The sequence below is a fragment of the Bos indicus genome, chromosome 8 (assembly GCF_029378745.1).
Source record: "Bos indicus isolate NIAB-ARS_2022 breed Sahiwal x Tharparkar chromosome 8, NIAB-ARS_B.indTharparkar_mat_pri_1.0, whole genome shotgun sequence".
In the NCBI taxonomy this organism is placed as follows: domain Eukaryota; kingdom Metazoa; phylum Chordata; class Mammalia; order Artiodactyla; family Bovidae; genus Bos; species Bos indicus.
In genome coordinates this window covers 90,677,039-90,693,255 of record NC_091767.1, presented here as the reverse complement: position 1 = coordinate 90,693,255, position 16,217 = coordinate 90,677,039, and the positions used below count along the sequence as shown (strand labels likewise).

The window sequence follows — 16,217 nt, the reverse complement described above, 5'->3', positions numbered from 1 at the left end:
TCCCAAAGAAGACAGGAGCAGAATCCCTTAATCTGAAATTCTAGAAATGGTTTAAAGGACTAGGTATACATACGTGAGAGAAGAGGAGTCTCAAGAATAAGGATATGACTCAGAAAACTATAAATGATTTTTCTTGGGAAAGAAAGGTGAGTTATCACCATCTAGAGAGACACCAGGGTGACTACCCAAGTTTTCAAGAAACTCCGTTTTGAAGATCATATATGAAAAGGGATGCATATGTAAGATAAACCCATTAAAATAAAATAATTACAAGGATTTGTAAGAAAGTAACAGCAAGGATAAACTAAGGGAACTAAGGGTTAAAAAATTAGGGAAGAAAATGGGAGTGGGGTATTGGCTTTGGTAAGAATAAGAGAGGGCTTCCCAGGTGGCACAGTGGTAAAGAATTTGCCTACCAATGCAGGAGATCAATGCAGGAGACACAGGTTTGATCCCTGGGTTGGGAAGATCCCCTGGAGGAGTAAATGACAACCCATTCCAGCATTCTTGCCTGAAAAAATTCCATGGACAGGGGAGCCTGGTTGGCTACAGTCCATGGGTTCGCAAAGAGTAGGGCACGACTGAGCAACTGAGCACACAAGAACAAGAGAGTTGAGAAATGTGGGCGGATAATAGAAAAGACAAAAAATGGAACTCGGTTCTTCTGCTGCCCTGGGTGGGGGTAGGCACTTCAAAGTTGTCTGGGGGAGGACTGGGAGTCATATGTTAGGAATCAGCAGCATGGGGTTGTATAACACAGGCAAGGAAGTAGATAGAAGGAAATGTGTGAAAAGCAGCAGAGAAAAGGGGCAGAGGACCAGGAAAAGGTCAAAGGAGGAACTTTCCTGGGTGAAGTCCATATGGAGCAACTGATTAGGTGAAGTCTGTGTAGCAGGGCGTCAATGCTGTGCATTTATAAACACCAACATGCTTAAGAATGTATATGTTGGTATTGTAGGAGTAAACCAGTGCTGCAAGAGCTGTGATTCTTCATTCATTTTTAACTTGTCAGAATCTGATGGGTGCTGCTGCTATTTGTCCAAGAATATGGATGAGAAGGCAATTGACATTTATTGAGGATGAACAATATGCCAGAAGATTTACAGACAGCTCAGATACTCCTTATGGTAATCATATGAAGTAGGTATTATTAGCCCATTTTTAGATGAGGAAATTGAAGGTCCAGGAGGTTAAATATTTTTCCCATTTCAAAGTCAGAAAAGCAGAACTGAAAATCATCTGCTGGACCCCAGATTCCATGCTCCACTCATTACTATACTATGTCTCTGGGGCGGTACAAGGATACCATACTTTTTAAGAATCAAGTGGCACAATCACTTACCACATACACAGCTTTGGGGCAAGTTTTTATCTGATCCTATCTTGCTAAAATATGCTTCTTAAGAACATCATTTGGAATTTCTAACCCAGCATATTTTTCAGCTCATCCTTTCTCTTCTAACTAAGTTGCTCCATTAGACAATAGCTTCCAGGTCTCAGCTCAGGGTAATCCTATTCACTCACAACTCTTTTGGTTCACTTATTCACTTACTCTTCTATTCATTCACCCATTCATCAAATATGTACTGTGTACTCAAACATGTCTACTTACGAAAGAAAAGGACAGTGTTAAGTTTCAGCTGCTGCCAGTCATCAAAACCTCAATCAGCCTGTCCAGGTCTTACCTATTCACCCAACTGAATCTTCCTGGTGATTTTCATCAAAACGATTTTGGTTTCTCCAGCTCCATAAGGCCACACGACCCTTTGTTATTGAACCTGATTCTTTCAAATCACACAGCCTTATCTAGCAAAGCTTCTGCTTCACATCTTAGGTTCATGTGAAATAGCCAATCCCTTCTGGATCAGCTCAGACCCACTTTTCCCTTATCCTCTCCATTTTTCTTTTCTGCAAGTAGCCTCTCCCTCTAGTCATCTCCTTTTTTAAAATCAAGGATGAGAACCTTTTCAACTCCTCTGGATAATCTCAGACACACTGCATTTTAAAATGGGGACATAGTAAACATAAAGCTTAATAGTTTTACGGAAGCAATTTAGGGCTAAACTAGGTGAAGTGATTCCCTGTATGAATGCCAAATGTGTACTCTGTTTACAATAAAACACTTCTGAGTCATACCAAAGAGAAACACATCTGATCTTAGGATGATTTATATCCTCAGCCAGCACATGTATTTCCATCTGATTCATACTACCTGCTTTGATTTTCAATTGCCAAATGAATAGGAAAAATTGAGCCCTGCATCCTGGGAAGAGTTACTTCATTTCCCTTCATTACCAATAAAATCATGGCTGATGGAGCTGAATTAGAAATAATGCATTCATAAACGAACACTTTTTACAAAATTTTTGAGTTTACCTTCTCATAAATTATCCCAAAACAATTCTTCATGAGTTAATGTTTGTCCTTATTTAAAGCAATTAAATCTAGAGAGATTAAGAAAACTCAGGTTACATAGCAAGTAAAGTCATGTAGTCAAGGCTAAAAACTCAGACCTTTTAATTGAAATCTCATACTTTCTGCCACATGCCACCATTTCCAAATGATTTTTGCCTCGCAGGCGCTGGGGGTGGGATGGGCTGCGAAGCTGAATGGGGAAGGGAGTGAGAGTCATGCAGTGAAGACAGCAGCAAGGGCTGTCTCCAATGGGAAAGATGGTAGACAACTGAAATGGAAAGGCAGCTCTGGAGAAGAGGAGTCACAGCCTGATAAACCGTCAGAGGAGAAAGTATCCCGGGTGAAGTCCATGCAGAAGAACCGTTAAGGTGAAATTCATGTCTCATCTAAAATAATGGAATGATTATTCTTTTTAACTCACATTTTAACAATATTTAAATAACTCTGATTTATAAAATATTACCTGGGAAATTATAATTTTATAAAACTCTTTTTGGTCAAAAGTTTAATCACTGAAGTTACAACCATTTCCTAAACTCAAATCAAAAAATCATTCAGTCATTAATTCATTTTGGCTGCCTGGGTCTTCATTGTGGCATGTGGGATCTAATTCCCTGACCAGAGATCAAACTCAGGTTCCCTGCACCCAGGACTGCAGAGTCTTAGCCACTGGATGACCAGGGAAGTTCCAAGATAGAATTCTTTCGAAGGAAAAGAAAAGTTCTCATTTCTTCCTGTGGTTCTGGATGTTCAGAAACAACTTTACTTGAAAGTTGAATCTACCTTAAAGGTAACTTACCATTATTTTTAGGAGAATTCCATGGACAGAGGAGCCTGGTGGACTACAGTCCATAGGGTCACAAAGAGTCAGACACAACTGAAGTGACTTAGCACAAACACACACACAGAGTGGATCTAACACCAGGGAAACGAAAATAAGGAAAACTTTTGTTTTTCAGTTGCTAAGTCATGTCCGACTCTGCGACCTCATGAACTACAGCATACCAGGCTTCCCTGTCCTTCACTATCACCTGGAGTTTGCTCAAACTCATGTCCACTGAGTCAATGATGCCATCCAACCATCTCATCCTCTGTCATCCCCTTCTACTCCTGCCCTCAATCTTTCCCAGCATCAGGATCTTTTCCAATGAGTCAACTCTTCATACCAGGTAGACAAAGTATTGGGACTTCATTAGTCCTTCCAATGAATAATCAGAGTTGATTTCCTTCAGGATTGACTGGTTTAATCTCCTTGCTGTCCAAGGGACTCTCAGGAATCTTCTCCAGCACCACAGTTCGAAAGCATCAATTCTTTGGCACTCAGAAAAACTTGGTGAGTAGATATTTTTTGTTGTTGTTATTGAAGGATGTGATAGGCCAGAAAAAATGCCTAGACAGAAAGTAATTGCGGTGGCCCAAAATGCTTTGTGGGAGAACAATAGGAAACATAAGCCCTGGTCTCATGAATTGTCCCCTTGAATCCACTAACAACAAAGGATCTTAAATTCAAGGAAAAGGCAGAGGAACCGAGATTTATTGCAAAGGCAAGATCTGAGAGGAAGAGAGGGGAAAGATCCCCTCTTGGTGAAAAACTGGGAAATTTTTTTCTGCCAGATGCTCTGTTAGAAAAGGTACCAGTGATGTGATAAATTCTGATTTATTCTCCAGTGACTCCATCCTTCTTGTAACACTAGGCAGTCGGTTCACCCAGTTCTGAATGTTTAGATTTCTCCTCTTTTCAGTTTTTTTCCTATAAATTCTATTTTCTCCATGTATAAAGGTATAGACTTTAGGTTTTTATCACTGGCCTCAAGACTGACTTGTGCTGATGACTCATACAGAAAAACATCCTGTAAGAGTGACTGCAGCCCATTCTCTTTTACAGAGTTAAACTTTCCAAGGATGTTACATTTCCTTTCGATTAGTTTTGGTGAGTTTCTTCTATATAGTTGATATTTAAGTGAGTGAAAACTTCTGCTCAAAGCAAAAGAATTATAAAAAAAAAAAAAATCCAACAATGGTTCTCGAAAGAAATCCACCGAGATCAAGACCTGGGTTGCAGTGTTCAGGCAAGGCTGTCACACCATTTACAGCTTCTCCAGAACTCCAAGACAAATTTGGGGCAATCCTGTCCTTCACAGAGCTGCCTCTGGCTTCTGTACCCCAGACCACACAAATGAAACAAACCACGGAGAATACTTATCAGCACTGCACCCAGAACCAAATCCACTAGTCAGAAGTAACTTCACATTTAAAGATCCCAAGATAACAAGACTTCCTACACAAATGTACATTTGTTCAATAGTGGGTCACATATAGAGGTAAGAAGGTGCACATGCTAAATGTTTGCAGTTTTCCAAACTCATTTTCCTGAAAGTATATGATGTGTGGTCCAGCTTGCTCATTTTGTTGGAGCATTACACAAATGACCTTCTATGTAAAATAAAGCTGGATTTCTTGGGCATCATTTAATTTCATCTTCTTCCACATGAGCTCTACCCCTTAGCCTGGCCATCTGGCCCCATGCAGCTAAAGGGAGGCAGAATTTGGTTCAATCTGTTTAATATTTCAAGTTGTCTGCAGTGAAATGATATCTTTCCTGCAGAAGTAATCTCAATGGCATGTGCTCCCCATGTCTGAAAGTCAGCAGTAGAAACTGTGATGCCTTGACCTTATTCAGAGCAATCTTCTGCGACCACCCCCAGACTTGGGCCTCACTTTGCACTAACATTCCCAGATTTGCCATTTGTGGCAAATAGCATACATGTGGGTTTCTGGGACCATCTCACATTTTTAGATGTTATTATCACTCTCCTGCCTTTTGGACTGGGTGATTTCTACTGGTTTCTTAGATCCACTCTCAAGATGCTAATTATTCTTTATATTTTAATTCATTTATTCAATAAATTTCAATTAAACTTATAGAGTGTCACAGGCACTCCTGGGGATATAAAAACAGACAAAACATAGAGTATCCCTCATCTTGTAGCACTTATTCTAGTATGAGACAGCTCACTCATGTCTGACTCTTTGTGACCCTGGGGACTGCAGCCTGCCGGGCTCTTCGTCCATGGGATTTTCCAGGCAAGAGTACTGGAGTGGGTTACCATTTTCTTCTCCAGGGTATCTTCCCGACTCAGGGATTGAACCCAGGTCTCCCGCATTGCACGCGGACACTTTACCCTCTAAGCCACCAGGGAAGCAATGCAGATAAACAAGTAAACACATACAAAAAGCAAGGTGGTGATCAATACTATCAAAGAGATATAAAGCAGAACAAAGAATTAGAGATGAATGGGCTGGGTATTCTAGACAAATCGGCCAGGAAAGGCTTATTTGATGACATATGAGCAGGTGGACGAAGTAGAGAGAAAGCCTGCAAAGCAAGCATTCCAGACTTGAGCTAACAGCAAGTGCAAAGATCCTGAGATGAAAGTATGTTTAGGTGTTTGATGGGCATTAAGGTTACGTTCTCTGCCTCTGCTCTCAGGATCCTGGCCAACCTCAGCTCAGATCCGATCAGCTTCTATCCTGAGTACATCTATTATGGTCACCAACATGGGGAAGGAATGGAGCCCTGGTGCTGAAAAGTAAAGGCTGGACAGCTTCTCGTCATATGGTGTGAAATGGGAGACCCAAGCACTGAGTGAGTGACTAGATTCTTGCCATCCACACCTCAGGTTCTATGAGTCTATGCAGCATTCAAACATGTCTACATCTAGATAATTTACCAGTACAACTAAGGAAAGTGATACTTAAAACATATAGTTAAATAATGTAGTCTTCATGTTGGGGAAAGGCATACATTTTCATCAGTCCTCAAGCATTTCCATGAAAGTAGAATAATGCAAAGAGGGCTGACACTTTTTTTTAAAGTAGGGCTTCAGTGTATGGACCAAATCCCTCCACTTTCCCACCTCTTGCTATTCTTCAGAATTCCATGGAAGGTAATATTCTGACAAAGACTTGACAACGTTTAGGGAGTTACTCATATAATGAGTCAGACTTTCAGATCCTTGGTTTAAGTCTTACTTTAAAAAAAAAAAAGATTAAAATGTTATGTGACAACCCAATAAAGCTTTATATCTAAGTGGTTCTGAAGGCTATGTCAGTTACACATCTTGTATATCATAAATAATGAAAAATAGTAGCTGCAATTTCCTTAGTCCTTATTATGTTCTAAACTATGTTCAAGCAAGCTATTTATTTATTCCTCACAAAATCTCTTTGAGGGCATACTTTTATTATTTCCATCTCACAGATGAGAGAGCTGAGATTTAGAGAGACGAAGGGATTGGCCTTACATCACAACTTTGGTGAACGGCAGAGCTGGGACTAACATCCAGGTCCCTCTGACTTCATAGTCCAAGCTGTTAAGCCACGACGTGACCCTGCCTCCACAGCAGTGAAGGATAACTAAAGAACTCATGCCCCTATCAGGGAAAATCATCAGTTAATAAAAGGAAGAATTCATACCTTGATTAAAGTTGGCAGGTAAAATGCACTTATTTTGGAACTCATTCCTTAAAGTTCAAGATGGCAAGAAGCAAAACTAAAAGTTAAACCTCTGCTAAAATGTGTATAGAAGAACACTCTCTTTAGGTAATGTGGGCACCATCTCAACACGGTCAGATTGCTGCCTAACTTCAAAGTGTTACTAAAATGGGAGACGATCAGGCTGTGGAAGAGGAAAAGATGGAGCTTAGGCAGGGGTTAGGCAGGCAGGCAGGATGTGAGGATGGGGAAGCAGTATCTGCAGCCGCTTGAGGGTGACAATATTTACATAAAGCATGAGTTTCAATTTACTAGAGATTAACTGGTCAAGCTAGTGTTTGTGAAGTGAGTTCCTGCATTCCCTTTTCCAGATGTGAGGGTTGTTTTGCAGTCAGGTCTGATGGCACTTTGGCCACTTGATGCAAAGAGCCAACTCACTAGAAAAAAATGTGATGCTGGGAAAGATTGAAGGCAGGAGGATAAGGGGATGACAGAGGATGAAATGGTTGGATGGCATCACCAACTCAATGGACATGAGTTTGATCAAGCTCCAGGAGATGGTAAAGGACAGAGAAGCCTGGTGTGCTACAGTCCATGGGGTCGCAAAGAGTCGGACATGACTAAGCGACGGAACAACAACTGATGTTGTCAGGTATTAAGCACTAGCTTAATAGGCTACAAACCAGCCTGTCATCCCAGCCTCTCCAGTCATCAGCTGTGGGACCTTGGACGAGTCCCTTAACCTCAGTGAACCTCAGTATTGTCAACTGGAAAAATGGAAAACAATTGAAGTAAACTATCCCTTCCAGAAATTTTGTGAATCAAGGAGAGTTTATAGCTGCTGCCATTCATTAAGTTCAAATGAAGTCCCCTCATTATCTTATCTCTTGCCAGATGGACGGTGAACTCCAGAAAAGCACATAGTATATTTGGTGGCTCCCAGAAGGACCTCAGACAATATTTGCTCATTGACTGTATCGAAAAATTACATATGAGGACAGGTTTCCCAGGTGGTACTAGTGGTAAAGACTCCACCTGCCAATGCAGGACACATAAGAGACATGGATTTGATCCCTATGTTAGGAAAGATCCCCTGGAGGAAGGCATCAATCCAGTTTTCTTGCCTGAAGAATTCCAGGGACAGATAAGCCTGGTGGGCTACAGTCCACAAGGTTGTAAAGAGTCAGACACAACTGAAGTGACTTAGCACACACAGGTGGCCAACGGACCATAGGAGAGGTCAGCTGAGCTCTATTTTAGGATGAAAAGCAGCATTTATCCTAGTCATACAACAGTAATATTTACCAAATGCCTATTAATCTAGAGAAAGTGCTTTCATTTGAAATTGTAACTAAAAGCAAATATAAAAGAATATGTAAAGTATAACTCCACCTTTTTTTTTTTTAAAGAGTAACATATACAAATGATATTGGACCAAAAATGGAGGCACATACAGTAATCAACTGGCAGTGGTTTTCTGGGGAAGAGGTTGGGGCAGAAATATGACTGGTTTTTACTTTCTACACCATGCTTTTCATCACATTTACATTTTGTATAACACTGCAGTACATATATAACTGGTTTAGTTTTTCGATTCCTAAAATACTCTAATTGTTCCAAAACAACCTGGCCATGAATTGTGTCACATGCTAGGAGTCAGCCCACATAAAACACTAAACCCAGAAGATTCTCTCAAACATAGAGATACTGCCTTACATTTACACTGAGGGAAAAAACCAGAGAGATAATGTTCTTTTCCAGTTAATACAAGTGTGAATGAAAAGGTCTTACTTTTTTTTTTTTTTTTTTTTTCAGTTCCTGTGACCCCCGGGAGAGAAGGCTGTGGGCTGATTATTGAGCATTTGAGTGTGTGTTTGCCTGGAAGTGATAGCTAGCATAGACGGGGAGATGGGAATAATGATAAAGCACGCTCTGCTCGTAGAGCTCCGCACGGAACAGCATTACTCTCAACCAGATTTTATTTCTTGTTAATTATATCAGATTCCACTTGATTGGGGATTTCATTGAATTTAAAATGTTGGGGGTGAAGGTCACTGCTCCATGCTACTCATCAGAAACATCGATTAGAAAAGCACCCCAGAAACCCTTGACCATCAGCTGTGCAATACATCGCCCCTCATTGTGACAGATGTGCTCCAGTAATTATGATCACCTTTTCATCAGTCTGTGTCTGTGAGCATTTCTGGAACACTTGATGCTGTAATACCCAAAGAAAAAGCCCCCTCTGGCATAATGGAGGTAAAATAAAATGTGTGCTTTCATGTCATGTAAAAATTTATGATATTCACACAAAGATGGGTATTTATTTCCTATGTGTATGCATCTCTGCTTTCTGTTGTTACTGATGAATGGGGAAAGATAAACGTACCATAGAAGGAGGAAATAACAGCAGGGATGGGAGCTGAGTGCTGATTTCCCATCCAGCAAACCCATATGAACTGCTAAAGCCCTGAACCTCAGGCTTCAGTGAAGACAGGAGGTGATAAGGGGACCTGTCACCCCAAGCCCTGGAGAAGCAGGATGAAGTGGGATGAGTGTCATCTATGAATTCACATCTGGGTTTGAATCCGGCTCTAGCTTAAGAGCTTGGACATGCTAACTCACTTTTCTGAGTCTTGGTTTGCTTAGCTGTCACATGGAGATATGAATACCAATTTTAGCATGCTGTCAAAATTACTGAAATAATATATGTAAAGCCCCCTCTACACTTGAAGGTAGTATAGATGGTACTTAGCAGATATCTCCCTCAAATTTTCTCTCTTTTTCTCCTTTCCATTAACGTTTCTTTTCCTTCCTTTCCTATTTTGGGGACAGAAATGGCCAATTTTTTAGCCTTCTAAGCTTAAATATTCAAAACAGACCAACAGTGCCATAGGCCAAGACTCACCAAGTTGATGAGTAGAACAATTTTCTTTTTCCATTTTGTATCTTCAGAAACCTCAGAAATATAGACATATATAAACTTATAAATGAAGACAATCTCTACATTGTCCCTTGGCTCTGAGATAAATAGACATTCAATAGATAGAGAATCTTTCAACTTTTATTTTTTCCTTTCAGCCTTGCTTTTATGCTGTGAATGTAACCTTTACTAATAAGCAGATCAGCCAGGTCATGAAATGTTTATTAGCAGCTCATTCCACCATGTCAAATGGTGTTTCCTTTGATATTTTTGTGTTTTCCACAGTGAAACTGCATTCTTACACCAATAATGAAGGCCTGGAAGTGGAAAGAACAGAGTTGGAATCAGGGTGAGGTCAGAAAGGTCCTCACATGGGGCACAAATTTTAAAGGGATGTCCAAAAACTCAGTAATGAAAACAAACAATATTTAGTGCAATATTTTTAAAAATTAAATTAATGCAAAAAATATATAATGGGGGGAACAAGTGTATACCTGTGGTGGATTCATGTTGATACATGGCAAAACCAATACAATATTGTAAAGTTAAAAAAAAAAAATATATATATATATATAGAATGAACAAGATTGCAAATTTTGAAATAAAGTCAGGAACAAACCCTGCAATTACATGACTGCCTCCCTCAGCTCTCCCTGATCTAGGACCTGGGCAGACGCTGCAACTGAAATCAGGAGCTGGGGGTTCTAGTCCTGGTTCTCACACTACTGAGCTCAGGTGAGTCACTGAAACTCTCCGGTTCTCAATGTCATCTTGTTTCATTTAGGAGTCTGATTAGAAGATTTCCAGTGAACTGCTGAACTTGAAAATTCTATAATTTTCTCTAACATGAAGCTGTATTATTGGGGCATCAGAAATGACTCAAGCCAAGATTCATTCACTGTCACTCATTCAATCCAAAATGAATTAAATCAATCCAATCAATTGCTATGTGACAAGCCCTACATGAGGGGCTGAAAATACAAAGGTGAGGACCTGAGAAATACGTAGGATGGGAAGCCGATTCTAGTGCTAATCGGTCAAGACAACCTTCCCTAACTTCCAAAGGAGTTAGGCAGGGAAACTAAGGGAGAAAATTCCAGCAAGAGAGAACAGCACAGCAAAAGACCTGAAGGTGAAAAAGAAAAATCTCAGTTGGATACCTGTTATAAGTTTAATCTGAGTGAAACATAAATAGGATGGATGAAACAGGAAAACAAAAATCAGTCTTTGATTATGGAACGAAAACAACATTTGGCAGGAGGCGCAGGTTCCATTCCTGAGTTGGGAAGATCCCCTGGAATAGAAAATGGCAACTCACTCCAGTTTCCTTGCCTGGAAAACTCCACGGATGGAGGAGTCTGGCAGGCTACAGTCTATGGGGTTGCAAAGAGCCTGACACAGCTGAACAAAATAAAGCCCAACAAGCACAACACAGAGCTGCAGGCAGTAGTCAGACCTAAGCTCTGGTCACTGCCCTGTTGTCGAATAGCTAGAAGACAGGGCTTCCGTATGCACTGGAGATTCTATTTCAGAACACAGTCCAGACTTTTCTGTAAAGAAAAAAGGCTTTTAATTCCCAAAGAATGATACAAACCTCACATCTGACATGTTTAGTTTACATCCCCCAGTACCAAAGCAGTGCTGTAATTAATACATGTAGTCACTTCCCTGAAAACAATTTCCTAAACAGCTAAGCATCTGTTGTGTGCCGCCTATGAGCCTGAAGAACGTGAGGACCAGCCTAAAGGCAAGCAAACTTTTACCTTCCCCAGACAGGCATGAGGAGGAGGCACCTAGGCAAATGTTATAGGCATACACGCTGACACCTACTCTACCTAGGAGCTAGTCTGCTCCTGCCACATTTATGTTGGCTGATTTAATTCCTCCACTGAGGTAAACAGGATTAGAGCCAGCTAGTTATAAACCAACCAAAATAATTTTTTAAACAAACGCTGTGGCACACAGTCTCTGGAGCCCTGAGTATGAAGTCAAAACTTTGCTTTTAACCTGACTGTTGTCACACATAAAACCTACCATTTATTGAGCACTTACAAATACTAACTCATATAATCCCCACAATTCTATGTAATGCGTTAAGATGGTTATCGCCATCTGAAGTGAAAGAGTAATTTGAGGCACATAGATGTAAACTGTGTGCCCAAAGCAGAGACATCACTTTGCCAACAAACGTCTGTCTAGTCAAAGCTATGGTTTTTCCAGTAGTTACAAACAGATATGAGAGTTGGACCATAAAGAAGGCTGAGCACTGAAGAATTGATGCTTTTGAATTGTGGTGCTGGAGAAGACTCTTGAGAGTCCCTTGGACTGCAAGGAGAGCCGACCAGTCAATCCAAAAGGAAATCAATCCTGAATATTCATTGGAAGGACTGATGCTAGCGCTGAAGCTCCAGTACTTTGGCCACTTGATGCAGAGCCAACTCATTGGAAAAGACCCTGATGCTTGGAAAGACTGAAGGCAGGAGGAGAAGGGAATGACAGAACAAAACGGTTGGACAGCATCACTGACTCAATGGACATGAGTTTGAGCAAGCTCCAGGAGATTGTGAAGGACAGGGAAGCCTACAGCCCATGGGGTCACAAAAAGTCAGACACGACTTAGTGACTGAACAACAACAGAGCCAAAATTCAAATAGAACTTGTCTAGCTCCAGAGTCTGTGCTCTTAGTCACTGTGCTACATAAACAAGGTTTGTCTGACCCAGGGGATTGAACCCATATCTCCTGCATCTCCTGTTTTGACAGACAGGTTCTTTACCACCATCACCACCTGGGAAGCCTTTACTCCAAAGCATCAGTTGCTAACTACTGTCACTTAGCTTCTGTTCATCTCTGTATCCACACTCCAGCACCCTATGCTCAAGCCACACAGGACACTCAAACATTTCCTCTGCCAGGATGTCTTTTTCATCCTTCCCTACCTGGTAAAGACTATCCATTTTTTCAAAAATATCTCCAAAACCATCTGGTTAAATTCCATAGAGGAAGAAAAAAAGTCACTTGCATGTCTATACTATTACTACTTAATTTACCCTATAACTGTAACAGTTAATCAGATTGCATCATAGTTAGCTAAATACCTATTTCCCCATCCTTGAAAGCTGGAACTATTTTTTACTTCCATGTGTTTCTCTTCCTCCAGGCTCCTGCACCTAAGTGCTGATGTGTGTTTTCTGAATGTTCAGAAAAGCCAGGAGGAAGGATGGAGTATATGGCATGCATGTTGAGAGCTCACAGGACAGTACAAACCTACCTTACTCTCTAATTACTTCATGTGTGTTAATCTTGTATTGACAACTAGATTATAAATGCTTTAAGGGCAAGAATGATGTTATACATTTTTATATAACCACCAATGCTAAATATGGGATAGGTAGTCAATAAATACTAGAAAATAGAATGTGAATATAATAAAAATGAGTTGAACTTGCAGATGTACAAACAGGAAATATACCATAAAGGAAGAAAATAGAGCTCTAGTATAAAGTAAAATAATAATAATAATCTTAATCTTTTCTTGCCAAGATTTACAATGTAAATGATGTGAATATTGACCATGAAATACAAATGGACATAAGCTGACAATTATATTTAAACCCCTACTATGTCAATTTCAACTTGAAAATATTTCTGGAAAGGTCTTTACTTCACTAGTTGTTTGAAAAAAGAAAAAAAAACTTCAGAATTCTATCTTATTGAATGCTTTTTTAAAATTATAAAAGTGAAGCTGTTTTAATAATACACCTCCCTTTCAATTCCCCTCCCGCCCCCCCTCCCCCCACTTCCTCAAAAAGTTCACCTTTGGCAATATTGACTTTTGAGCCAAGGTGCTCAAATTTCATAAGTGAACTTCCTTAATTAACCTCATGTATATCAGGCTTTCTCCCACTTCAATGAAGTTACAAAATGTTTAAAATTTTAAAAGGTCCCCAAAGCAGCAGAGAGACAGCCTCTGCAACTCATCTTAAAGTGAAGAGAACTCTCTGGCAACCCACAATCACAGGAACTAGATCTGAGCTTCTGGTGTTTTCTTCTATCAGCATCAGCTTGGCTTCCAGGCTCCTCACCACCCGCCCCCACCCCCTACACACACACACACACACACACACACACACACACACACACACACTTCTGCAAATCCAAGCTCTCTTAAGTAGAGATTCCGCCCCACTGCAATATACCAGTCTACCCATCCCTTCTTCCAGGTATGAACAAAATGTCAAAATAGAGAACTGTACATGGCATTTTCTAGACTTACAGAACTAATCTGTGGTTGTGCTCAGGGTTAGCTAAGGAACAGTCAAGTTTTCTATGCTCCAGATGTGACATTCTGGAAATCTCCAGAGTCCCACCGGATGAATAAAAGCCACCAACCACAGAAGAGAAGGGGTATAGGAATTCAGTGAAGACTGCAGGGGTACCTTGCTTCCCACAAGACCTCTTCCTGCCTCAACTGGCTTCTAGTCACTGCTCTCCTAAATAGCCATCATCTGTCCCTCTTGCAAACCCCTTTGTCCCAGTCCTGGACTCCTTGTACGCTGACCAGTCTCGCCTGTTTCCAAGGGCCATTAGATTTGAGGCTCTTCCCAGGTACCAGCAGGCGCTCTGCCCTCTGAGACCCCGCCCCAATGGAAATGGCATTTTAGGGAACCCTTCGCTGGGACCTGTTCCCCGGGACTGAAGGGATTATTCAGAAGGGCTCCTGTCCACCAGCTCGATATAAGGGCTGCAGAGAATCTCTCCCACGAAAGAGGTTAAAAGGGAATATGGTATCCCCACAAAGAAAAATAACCCAGAATCCACCACATACTCCACATGTGTGGGTCATAAAACCCCCGGGCAAAAATAAAGCCCCAGCTTCCCTCGCCTGCAGCCCCCACCACAGCAGCCCAGCCCGGCTCCCAGTGCCGCCGCCTGGGTGTGCGTGAAGACACTCTCCCCGGGGAGGAGAGATCCTCGCGCCCAGTGCTTCCAGGAGGTGATTACAGCAAGCCTTTTAGTAACTCATCATTCATCCCCGCGCTGACCTGAGCCTCACCCCGGCGCCGGTGGCACTGGTGCTGAATGAGAGAGCCAAACGCTGCCCCTCCAATTCTCCAGGTGACACCGCCCCCCTCTCCCCCACCCCTGCCCAAATACGAGGCGCCAAGGGTGCAGGATGGGGCAGAAGGAAAGGATGACAGGTGCCCACGCCTGAGGGAAAATCAAAGGCAAACGCTTACAGCAGGGGTGAGAAATCCCAACCCCGCCCGGGCGGGAGGACTTGGCACCAGCTACCTGCAGGGCGCCCCCGCCCGCATGCCGGATCCTGTGCAGCCCAGAATGCAGCCAGAAGGGTGCAATGGGACGGAGGGAGCCTCCACGCCCCCTTTGTCTCCACGTTCCCCAAATGACAGGGGACGAAAGTTTATGAGCAGCGACAGTGTCGCTTTCCACTGGGTCAATCTGACACCTCTCAGGAGGCGACCATTTCTGGGATCGCCCTCTCCCCCCTGCACCGCCCCAGAGCTGCTTTCATCTGCACCTTGATGCCCGCAAGCTGGGCTTGGGCCACCTGCGCCGCTGTGTCCGGCAGGAACCTGATCTGGCCCCCCGGGCGTCCAGAAGCGGCCCCGCGGCTGAGGGCGCCCAACTCACCTCTCCCGGCAGAGTCTCCTCCGTTGCGCCCTACTGGGCCGTCCGGCTCCGGCTCCGGCTCCCGGGAGCGAGGCGCATTCAGGCAGCTGGAGACACGCTGCTCCCCGGGCTCTGCTGCATTCCGCCTGCGTGGGAGATCCAACCAGCGAGCGCGCGGCACGGGCGTGTACGAGTGTGTGTTTGTGAGAGTGTGTGTGTGAGAGCGCGTGTGCGCGCGCGGGGGGGCGGGGCGGGGGAGCGCGGGATCACCGATCCCCCTCCGCAGCGCCCATCCCACGCTCTGCCTACTCCTCCGCCTCCTCCTTGAGCTGCGGCTTGCACCGGGTCCAGGTTTCAGGATCTCCTGTTTGTTTAATGAAAGGAAGAAGCAAAAGGCTGGCAAGGGAGGGGGGCGAGGGGGGAGCGCGCGCGGGGCTGCGCATGCTCAGAGGGGGACCCTGAGCGCTCACTCCCCAGCGCAGGCAGAGCGAGAAGAGCGAGCTGGGGACCGGCGGAGGCGAGCTCGCCTGCGTCTCCGGAGCCGCGGGGCGCTCGGCGGGGTTCCCGGAAGGCGACTGGGAAACCCAACCGCAAAGGTGCACCCTGCGTGGGGACTCCCTGGAGCACGCCGTGCGGGAAGCCGGCGGCGGGATCCCGACCCGCCCTAGGAGACAGCTTCAGCTCAGAGTCCTCGCGACGCCTGGCTCTCCTCTGCATGTATTTTTAGAGCTTGGCCGGGGTTCCCGTGGACC

At 43.2% G+C, this 16,217-nt stretch overlaps 1 protein-coding gene across 2 annotated transcripts in view; it reads right to left on the bottom strand.

Annotated features, from left to right (window-relative positions):
- Positions 1 to 15,830, bottom strand: part of PLPPR1 (phospholipid phosphatase related 1) — a 307,644-nt gene extending 291,814 nt beyond the window's left edge. The window contains exon 1 of one of the 2 annotated variants that reach the window (XM_019966652.2): positions 15,487 to 15,830. The gene's annotated coding sequence lies outside the window, so the exon portion shown is untranslated. The remainder of the gene's footprint in view (positions 1 to 15,486) is intronic. The other variant, XM_019966650.2, reaches the window with a different exon arrangement.
- Between the last annotated feature and the right edge of the window lie 387 nt (positions 15,831 to 16,217).